We start from the raw sequence: 11,137 nt of genomic DNA on the forward strand, positions 1-11,137 counted from the left end.
CATTATGTCTTTGCGCAATCCGCCCTTATTTGGTACAACGATTCTCCCCCTTATAAAATAGAGCAGATCGTCCTCGATACAATACTGTCTCATTGTGCCATCTTGTACTTGACCCATCCATTTAACATATAATGAATCTTTTGCAGCACACAAGATGATTCTATCATACAAATTTGTTTCGAGTTTTGAAATTGAATATACTGCAACAAACACTTCTTGTCTACTCAGCCCATTAGCAACCTGGTTGTGTTTTCGTTGTTTATGTTCCCACATGAAATCATATTCTGCCAGGAATTCTTGCCACCGTGCTTGTTTAGGACTCAACTTTTTCAGTGTCTTGAAAAATGTATTTGCTACATTATCAGTTCTTACTACAAATCGAGTACCAGGAGATAATTTCTCCAAACCTGCAAATAGTGTACCACCGCAACCATTTTTTTCATGTGTTGAGTATCGCTGTTCAGCATCATTCAATTTCCTACTTTCAAAGGCCCCTGGATTACCTTCCTACACTAATAATCCACCAAGTGTTTTGTCTGACGCATCAGTGTGCACTTCAAATGGTAACTCAAAATCAGGTAACTTGAGTATAGGTTCAGATGCAATAACATTCTTCAAATTCTGAAATGCTTCATCACATCGTTCATACCAAACCCACTTTGTATCCTTCTTCAACAAATCTGTCGGAGTCGTTGCCCTTTTTGAGTAACCAGCAATGAATTTTCTGTAATAGTTAGTCAAGCCAAGAAACGATGTCAAATCCTTCACATGACGAGGTGCCTGCCAATCATCAATGGCTTGCACTTTCTTAAGATCCATTCAAACGACCTCAAATCCTTCAAATCCTGTTGTGCAAACTCACACTTTTCCATTTTAACATAAAGTGTGTATTTTCTCAACTGAGACAGAACAAAACTTAAGTGATTAACATGTTCCTCCAATATTCGACTATAAATGACAATGTCATCTACATAGACAACAACAAAGTCATCAAGATAGTCAAACAGTACCTTAATAATTAAGTTGAAAAACATTGTAGGAGCATTAGTCAGCCTAAATGGCAATACTAGGAATTCATATGAACCACATCAAGTTACACATGTTGTTTTGGGTTCATCACCTTCTGCCATCCTAACCTGCCAATAACCCGCCCTGAGATCATGTTTTGTGAACCAGCATGCCTTACTCAACCTATCCATCAAATCCTGCACCAATGGAACCGGATACTTGTTCTTTATAGTTGACTTTTTCAGCGCCCTGTAGTCTACACACATTCGGATCGTCCCATCCGGTTTCTTTTGAAATAAAACAGGGGCAACATATGAAGCCTTAGATGACTGAATCAATCCAGCATCCAACAACTTGTTAAATTGTTTGCGTCATTCAACCAATTCCTTAGGAGCCATACGATAAGGAGCCTGTGTAGGAGCAACCGTACCATGTAGAAACTCAATTTTATGATCAATATCCCTCCTTGGTGGTAATTTCTTTAGTAATTCTGGAGGCATAACATCAGCATACTTTTTAAGCAATTCAGCAACACAATCAGGCATTTCCATCTTAACATCAGGTTTCACTTCAACCAAGGCAGCAAGTATAGTGTCATCACCTTTATTCATCCCTTTGTCGATTGACATAGCAGACAAAAACATTCCTTTGTCTTTCTTCTTTGCAACTTTATTAATGTTCCCAAATGGATGAACTCCTTTTAAGAAATCCTTCATTGCTGCCATTCATGACTATCACTCCATCTAAGTGAGGAAACAAAACAAACTGGAATTTTCTTAGAAAATCAATACCAAGTATGATCTCAAATTCACCAAGCGGCATCACTATCAAATTATGTTTTCCCACCCAACTTCTAGTCGACATAGACACACCATAAGCCATACCCACAATGGCTTGTGCCTTAGCATTGACTGTTTTGACGTAGGAAGGGCTTTTAGACAACTTCAGTCCCAATTTTGTAGCAATTCTCACATCTACAAAGGTATGAGTGGTTCCTCTATCAACCATTTCCATCACACATTGTTATTTCACTGTCATTTCTATATGAATTAGCGAAGCATGAGGATTCAAAGTACTAGACGTTTCTCCAATATTATTAATCCCTGTAATATGGTTGAAGGACAATCCCAATGGGTTTTCCATTGCAGCCACGATTTCCTTATCGTCCTCCCTTTGATTCATATTTCCAGTAAGCAAAGCATTTATGTTTTCCGATTTCGGACAAGACTTGGCCAAATGAGGACCACCACAAGTCCAACAGCCCTTAGAATTACCATCTTTGTTCTTTGGTTTGTCTTTTCCATCCTTCATTTGTGCCTTCCCTTTGTCATTCGTACAGTCTTTACGACTATCCTTTTTCCATTCCCATTTATTATCGTTCTATTTCTTAGTTTTTGAAGTGGAGGGAACATCTGTCAAAGAATGAGTCATTCGCAAATCAACCAACGAATCTGCAGCAGTAATTGCACCAAGCAGATCTTTAACATTCTGCCTTTGAAGTTCGTTTTGAGCCAGCCTTGCATACCCTAAATGAAGTTGTGTTATTTATCATCATCAGAAATATTATGATTGTCTAACATCACAGAGGTGAATTCTTTAATGTATTCCCTCACCGGACCCGTCTGCCTTAGCTTTTTCAATTTATCCCTTGCAAGCCAAGATTTGTTGCTAAGAAGAAATTGGTCACGCATTTCCTTTATTAACTTATCCCATGTATAAATTCTAGGACGACCAGCACTTGTATCATTTGCATTTCGAGTTCTCTAAAAAATTTTAGCATCACCCGTCAAGTACATTGTGGTAATGTTTAACTTATCAACGTCAGGCACCCTTGCAGCAGTAAAATACTATTCCATGTCCCAAATGAAGTTTTTCCAGTTCTTTAGCACTTCTTGCACCACTAAAGGCCTTAGGTTCAAGAATTTTAACCTTAGATGATTCAACACGATTTGAACTCAACGTAGCCACAGCCCAACACAATACAAGGAACTCTCCACGAAGGTTCTCATTTTCCTTCTGCAGTCCCATAAGTTGTTGCGTAGTTGTGCGACAAAAATCCAAGATTTCAGTGATATGATTATCAACATTCTGTCGATATACACCAATCTCCCCCTGAACTTTCTCAGCATCAAGTCTCACATCAATGACTTGTGTAAACAAATCTACAAACATAGTGTCTCCCAAAATATCATCTGTAAACCCAACGAATGCTTCAATTTTTCATGCCAGTTCCCACAGTTTTGCGTTTTTCACCATCGTTCAACCGTGCTCTATTACTAATTGAAAGAGGGTCGATTTATTTTTACCCAACACCACCCTAGGCAATGTTGCAAACATCTGCAAAACTCAGCCTATTTTACACCTACGAATTGACCAAGTATAAAAATACTTTAACAGCAAAGATAAACAACAAACAGACTTTACAGGAACTCGTCCCAACCTTTATTAATCTGATGATTAATACAAATGAAGGCTTCACAAATTTGTCTAAGGCTAGAAAACACTCTGTCTGAGCCTTAGACGAATTTACACCCTTAATAAAATTTCTGCACATGGCAGTTACATGCGGCAATTACAAATTACACCTGTCCGACACTTGTCATCACAAGATTCAAACTAAGTTTCCAACAAGTATATTTCTAACAGATAGAATCTAATTCAAATTACATTCTTATCTACATGAAATACTAATATTCTAACACTTAGAATATTTCAGGCTACATTCCAACACTTAGAATATTTCAGCCAGCTTCCAACACTTAGAATATTTTAGCTGTCCTCCAACACTTAGTTTTATTTCAGCAATTCACGTGAACTGCCTTTGTTCTTGCCATTGTCAAGTCTTCACAGCTTTGCCTTGTCAAGCCAACACGCTGGCATACCAATGACTCTAGCCCGCACGTAAGCCTTGCATGTTCAAGCTTCCTTGACAACACCCAAGAACCTTGAACATATGTTGCACTGTTTTTCCCCAATCCATGTCAAGACCAATGCCCATGTCCTTGACATGTCTGCACGTAGTTATATCAAGTAGTTTACGAGTCTAACAGATTTTCCAAGAAGGGACTTTGAGTGTTCAAAATTTATGGTGGTTCAATGCTACCCTTGAGTTTTATTTATTTAACTTTCTATCATATTGAGGCATTCAATCGATTAGTGACATCCAATAAATAAAGGAATGTAGTTGAATGGTAAGTATTGTACTCAACCATGATCAATCGTTTGGGGTTGAAATGTTGGATTGGAGTCAATGAATTACCCCTAATGTATGATGAATCTATATAAATCAAATATTAAAGAAATAATTATATTTTATAAACTTAATATTAAAAGTCTCAAAAAATAAACTTTTAACCATATTGATCAAAACATAAAAACAAAATATGTCTTTGTCTATAAATGTAGTATCAACGGCTGCGTATGATTTTTCATAAGGGACTTGCCAAGATATTATTTAATCCAATTATTAAAGTTACATACATTATTTAATTGAAATCCAAGAGATGTATTTTAAAATTTTAATAAACTTATCACGTACACAACTAATTATATAAGATGTAGAATAGTTAGATTTTGTATGTAGTTGCCTTGAATAGGAGAAACACTCTTGCAGTTGATGAATAAAATGTTTATACCACTTTTTGAAAACACAAATATAGACAATGAAATATTTAGATATCTTTTCGGATGACTTTGGCGAGGAACAACTATAGTAAAATGAAGAATTACTAATAAAATCCATAAACACTATGTTCAGAAGTAGATTATTGATGTAATTTACCTCCACACGAAGAGCGGGTATTTTACCTAGTATTTAATATATTAAATTAATTTATTTGGAGTTATAAGAATGGTCGTTGGTATCCATGTAATACCATTACTTTTGGCTTTATTGGTTGAATTCATTGTGAGATAAAAACACTCTAATGAACGTTTAAATGGATAACTTCTACATCAGCCATTAGCTTTGGTTATCCCTCACTTTATTTCATTCTTAATTCCTCCATTATTCTTTGTAACATATGTAACTCCTAAGGCCATTTATCTTCACTATTTACCACCCCATTGTTTTCCTATTCATTGCTAGTAAGACTTTATCAACAATAAATAGTGATGGTATTCATTTGGTTTGAGACACACAAAATACAATAAAATATAGAATGTATAAAATTTGTCTATAGAGATTTCTTATTTGTTGAAGGAAGATGTTCCTTTTTGTGGAACTTTGGACTCAACTCTTGTCCAGAGTTGTTGAGTTATATTTTGTGAAGGTTGTTGTATCCTGGAGGGGAGAAGTCTAAGAGGACTACTGCATCACCTGTAAAAATATTTTCTGCAGTGGGCTTGAATCTCCTTAAAGAGAGCAAGATATTCACGCCTAAGAGATTTATTTTCTTCATTTCATTTTCAGTTGTAATATATCTTGTAAGTTTTCACTAACACATCCAACAAAGTATACTCCTATGGGGGCACGTATTTCATAGACAATGAGGGTACTTAATACCCCAGTCTAACTCGGTGCTAATTCTACTCCCAAATTTACATGTATATGCTAAAATGTAACTGAAATACTTAATAACCCAAAATATTACATAAAATCTGAGAATGAAATATTAGTATACTTAAAATATGACATGGAAATCTGGAGCATGATAATATACTTAACTAACCTAGAGGCTGTAATTCATGAACTAAGGGAATCTACACAAACTAGGGTTCTGAGTTTTATACAGGGAAGTATACAACCTTCCTAATAAAAAGTGATGTTTCTATTAAGGATGTTATAACAGCTAAATCATGACAAATATCCAATGTTTTAAAAACTCTAGTTCTAAACAAGTGATATATAATCAAGGAACTGGATTATTTCTAGGGACCTTGTTAATGAAAGGAAGTCACTAGTAAGTGACGAAAACTACGGAGATATCTTTTGCATTTTGGAGCTGACGCTTTAAGAACATGATGCTTGTTCTTGAATGAAATTCTCGCCTCTTTCTCCTCTTTTAGATCTAACATAGCAAGTGACAAAAACTACGGAGATATCGAGGTGCATTTGTTGTTTGAAATATTGGGTAGGGTAGAGAGGTCTCTTTCCTCCTCTAGACTCAAAATAAAAGTATCTAAAACAAGATTTTATGGAATATAAAACAACAAAATAGCAAGACACAAGATAAGTGCAACAATAGATACTAATTTTCATATAAAATTCCCTTTGTGGGGGTCTAACCCTTGAGTTACCAGAGAAGGGAGAGGAAAGAGGTCTTGGTGAATCATCATATTTATTTAGGTGTCCTTATATTAGATGTCATTTGAAATTTTCCATGTTTTATATGTCCACCTTTATTTTTGAGTTGATTATTAATGATTGGTATTATGAGGAGTTGATTTAGCTACGATATTCATTTATTTATCCATCGGATATTTGAGTGGAGTACCTTTTATATGAAAAGAAGAAGATGAAGATAATGAAGTGGGAGGTGGGCTTAGGGGTTTGTGTGTGCGTATGTGATACAACAAGACCATTGATTTTAGATTTTGGATTAAGTAATGTTTTATAGGTATGTTGTAGGTAAATTGTTTTTTTAAGTTTTCTTTTGATATGTATGTTCATGGGGTTATGCTTTTATTCCCACAGAAGTGTACAAGAAATTCTACCAGCATCTCAGGATTCTACTTCCTCATCCACGTCACTCTTCGATGGAACTACCAGGTTTATTGAATAATTTCTCTTATTTCTTTCTTCTCTAACTTAACAAAATATGTTTTTTGTCTGCCTTATGAATATTGTGTTATTTGTCATCATTATGGTTTTATTTCTCTGATTGAAGATTATGATGTGACTTGATTTTGTTGACTAAAGGTTGTATATCAATTATCAATGCCCCTATTGTCGACGTGTGTGGATTACTATGAATGTTAAGGTTTGCCTTTATAAAAATGGCATGACATGTGTAAGATTGAAATTCAATGATACTTTGGATATAGGTTCGAAATCTCTTTTCTTTTTCGAATTTCATGTCCAGTCAAATACTGCCACATAAAATGATAAGAGGGAATAATTTTAATTTTCTTTTCGTATTTACTAGTACACTGTACGCTACAAAAAGGAGCCCCTTTACTAGGTTGAGAAATGGCTAGTGCGCGACGACTGATGAAAAAAAACGTCTTAGAATTCATGTAGGGTTGAATAACTTTACAAGGGGCTGCTTGCTGCACAACCAGAGAAGAAATTATAGCGAATACATATAAGACGTCAACTAATCTTTTACAACTCTTTCAACGAAAAGCCTTGGGTATTCTCTTGGATTTTATTATTCGTTAAATTTTTGATGATCTTTCATTTGCATATTCACATTCTATGTCCAAAATATTCGATTTGGATGAAGCAATGGTTCAAAATTTCTATCCACCTCAAAATGGAAAACTCCTAATTAGAATTGTCTATTTTATTGATGTCTTTTGTTGATTTCATTTGGAAGTAATTTCTATAATTGTGGAAACAGAAAAGGCTCCAATATGTCATCAAACTTTCAGAAAAGGCTCTTTTATACCATCCGTTAAAATTTTTGCTCATCTATGCCATTACACTTTAAGAAAAGGCTCAATCATGCCATTACTTTTTATCGATGGTTTTGCAAGACCATTTTTAACAAGTGGCAAAAAAGAGTTTGTTTTCAGTAAATACTTTCAACTACAAAATTTCATTTTTTTCACCCCTACCCTCGACCACCAGCCCCCTACCACCACCACCACTTCCCCACGCAAAAAAATTTAATTTTGTTTTTAAAAATATTTTTCAACTTCAACTTTTTATTTTTTTCACCCATACCCCTGCTCTGGCCCCACCATCCTACCATTCCCCACCCCCACCCCAACTCCCAAATAAATTTTCATTTTATTTTTTAAAAAAATATTGTCAACTTCAAATTTTGTTTTTTAACCACTACCCGCCCCTACCATCCCCTACCACCCCCAACCCCACTAAAAATAATAATTTTATTTTTAAAAAATAGTTTAAACTTTAAATTTTTATATTTTTCACCCCGCCATCACCCCTATAAGCCCCCCACCCCCAAATAATTTTTCTGTTTTTGAGAAAAATATTTAGTATCAGAAATTATTTTCTACTCTACTAAAAAAAAATTCTCCCTCCGTTTCAAAAAGTATGACCCTATTTCTTTTTTAGTATGTTTCAAAAAGAATGACCTCTTTCCTTTTCTGGCAATATTTTAACTTTAACTTTCCACGTGGCATGTTTAACACCACAAGATTAAATGGCATTTTGGTACATTTAATATAACATATATTTAGAACCACAGGATTAAAAAGTCTTCTTTTCTTAAACTCCGTTCAAAGTCAACCTAGGTCATTCTTTTATAAACGGATGGAGTATTTTTCAAAAATTTCCTTTTTTTTGTTTTGGTGATAGCATAAACATCAAGGCTAGCTGGTAGGTGAATTTAGTATGCATAATTAATGTGTTTTATCATGAAGGGAAGCCTTGGAAGAACAATATAGTTATCTTTGTGTTACTAGTAAGTCTTGAGTTGCACAAACTTTTCACTTCTAATGCACCCATTGACATTTTTTAAGAGTGCAAGCACTCTAACATGTTCAAACTGTTGAATTAACAACTAATATTTCTATTAGGATAGACTAATAATTACACTGCTTTGGTGTGTAGTATTATCCTTAACCTGCTGCGTAAAAGAGGGATGCTTCCGACATCATTGTTCTATTTTAATTGTGCTTAATTAATCATCTCGTAGGAAATGAACAAGTTTGACGGATTCAAGAAAACAAAAGTCACAAGTCACATCCAGGGAGCACCCCCTTGACATAACCGACATCGGTGTCCTCTTTGAGGACTAAGACTAGCTTACATGATTACATTCATAGGTCAAAAACACGGAAAAATTACAACTTTTCTCTATCTATCTAGGGGTTTACATAGACCTCACGCATACACATAATAAAGTCATATCGAGTATACATAGACCCTTCGTATAGGAAAATTGCTTAGTCTTCTACTTTTATTGCACATATATATATAAAATATAACAGTCTTAAAACCAGATGTCTCATATCATAGACATCTAAAATAAGAGTATATCAATTTGGCATATCCCATACATCAAGGTAATAAAGCCACATATAGTCTATACAATATTTAGTACTTAAATGAAAAGGAAAGAACTAGAAGTCTTATAACTAGAACAACATCAAAAGCTTGATAGTGTCATTGCCCTCGGAAAGTGAGGATCTACCCAACTTGGATGAGTGAGAATTCCAAGTCTTCCTTCAAAGTCGTCTAAAAAGCCCTTCAACGACCGGAACGTAAAATGTTTGGGAAAAAGGGAGAAAATGGGGTATAGTACACCACTTGTACTAAGTATGAGACCATATCCACCCCTAATATTAAAAAAAATGCTAAAAGGATACATTTCATTGAAGTATGCAATTTACCTAGAAAAAAACTTATGCATAATGAAGAAGATCATGCCAATCAATAAAACATTTTCATTAAGTCAGAATCATGTATATCACCAGACCAACGATACTAAGTCTAGTTAAGCCAACATGCATATCACATTATTGAGCACATAACCAAGACATCTCTACCATAAAGCTATAACATCAACAAGCATAGATAAGAATTCAATACATCATAACCACAACAAGATAATTACACATGAACCCTCATTAAGTCAACTAGTACAATGACTAAGCAAAGCCCCATAATCCCAATTAAGTAAACCCAACAAGATCAATAACAAATGTCCAACTTCACATATCATATAATAAAGAGTACTTAATATCATTCTTTAGCAATAGAGACAAAAAACATATTCCTAAGTGAAACCAATCATCATATTATCAGCAATGTGCAAGATCATCATACACATACGATGTACCATTATAAGCATATACATATATAAGAACATCCTCCTAAGACTTTCCTCACCGATAACTAGTGCAATTTTTAGGTACAGTCTCATACCCCTACCTAGACTAAGCTAAACCCCTAAGTTTATCCTAGTTAGAGTTCATTCCTTTTAGTTCATTTTACCTTTTGGGAATATCTTGCCTTAACGGACATAGACCACATGAGCTAATATGGAATTTAGTGTCATAGAACCCTACACCTAAGGAAGGATAACTATATGCCAAGGTAGTATCAAAACATGAATATAGCAACTACATTGATCCACTAGCTAGTATTCATATAGGGGCAACATAGTTCAAGAACTAGGAGATATAGTTGGGACCCTATTTATGATACATGCATTATAGTCTCCAATATCAGGAGTACATTAGTGATCCTATTTTCCCTATGTGGGAAGGGACACTCCTCACTCTAGTTCACTCGGTGCTAAGCTAGAGTTCCTTTTTAAATGTCTTCATTAATCACCATAGATTAATGTAGGTCATAGGTTCTATCCCTTGTATAATAATAATAATCATAGCTCAATAAGAATTGAATGAATTTTATATTTTTATTACAATTCATATAAGTGAGGTTAGCACATTTACATAGTCACGTCATAATAAGGAACACTAGTAAGTTATCATCATCCTTATAACATTTACATCTTAGCGAACAACTCACAATCCATAGTTCAAGACATTTCAATTAAACATCATACCAACGTTGTCGATCTTAATATAATTATACTTCAATACATCATCATCACTTAATAACAAATAACCATAACTGAAGTAAAGAATGGAGATCACAAGACTTACTCAATCTCCTTCACAATACCATCACAAGGTCTTACCATCAACCCTCAACTCAACCTAACAATGGGTGTAATATAATCAAAAAATAATAACCAACATAATAACAAGTCCAATTGAATCATTATACAATAACTCATCACTAGTTCATAGCCTACAATTAGAGACTTAGATCAAGTTCATAGTCTACTTCACAATCTAGGTCAATTAATCAAGAACTAGCATGGTAGGACTAAAATTCATATAAATCTATTCATAAATTAGCACAATAACATTATAGGATAGTAATTCACACATTAACCAAGATAACTACATCAATACTAGATAGCACAATTCAAGATCACAACCTAGTGTGAAGGGGAAAATGTCATCTTCTACAAACAAGACC

Source organism: Solanum lycopersicum, chromosome 5 (genome assembly GCF_036512215.1).
Source record: "Solanum lycopersicum chromosome 5, SLM_r2.1".
Taxonomy (NCBI): domain Eukaryota; kingdom Viridiplantae; phylum Streptophyta; class Magnoliopsida; order Solanales; family Solanaceae; genus Solanum; species Solanum lycopersicum.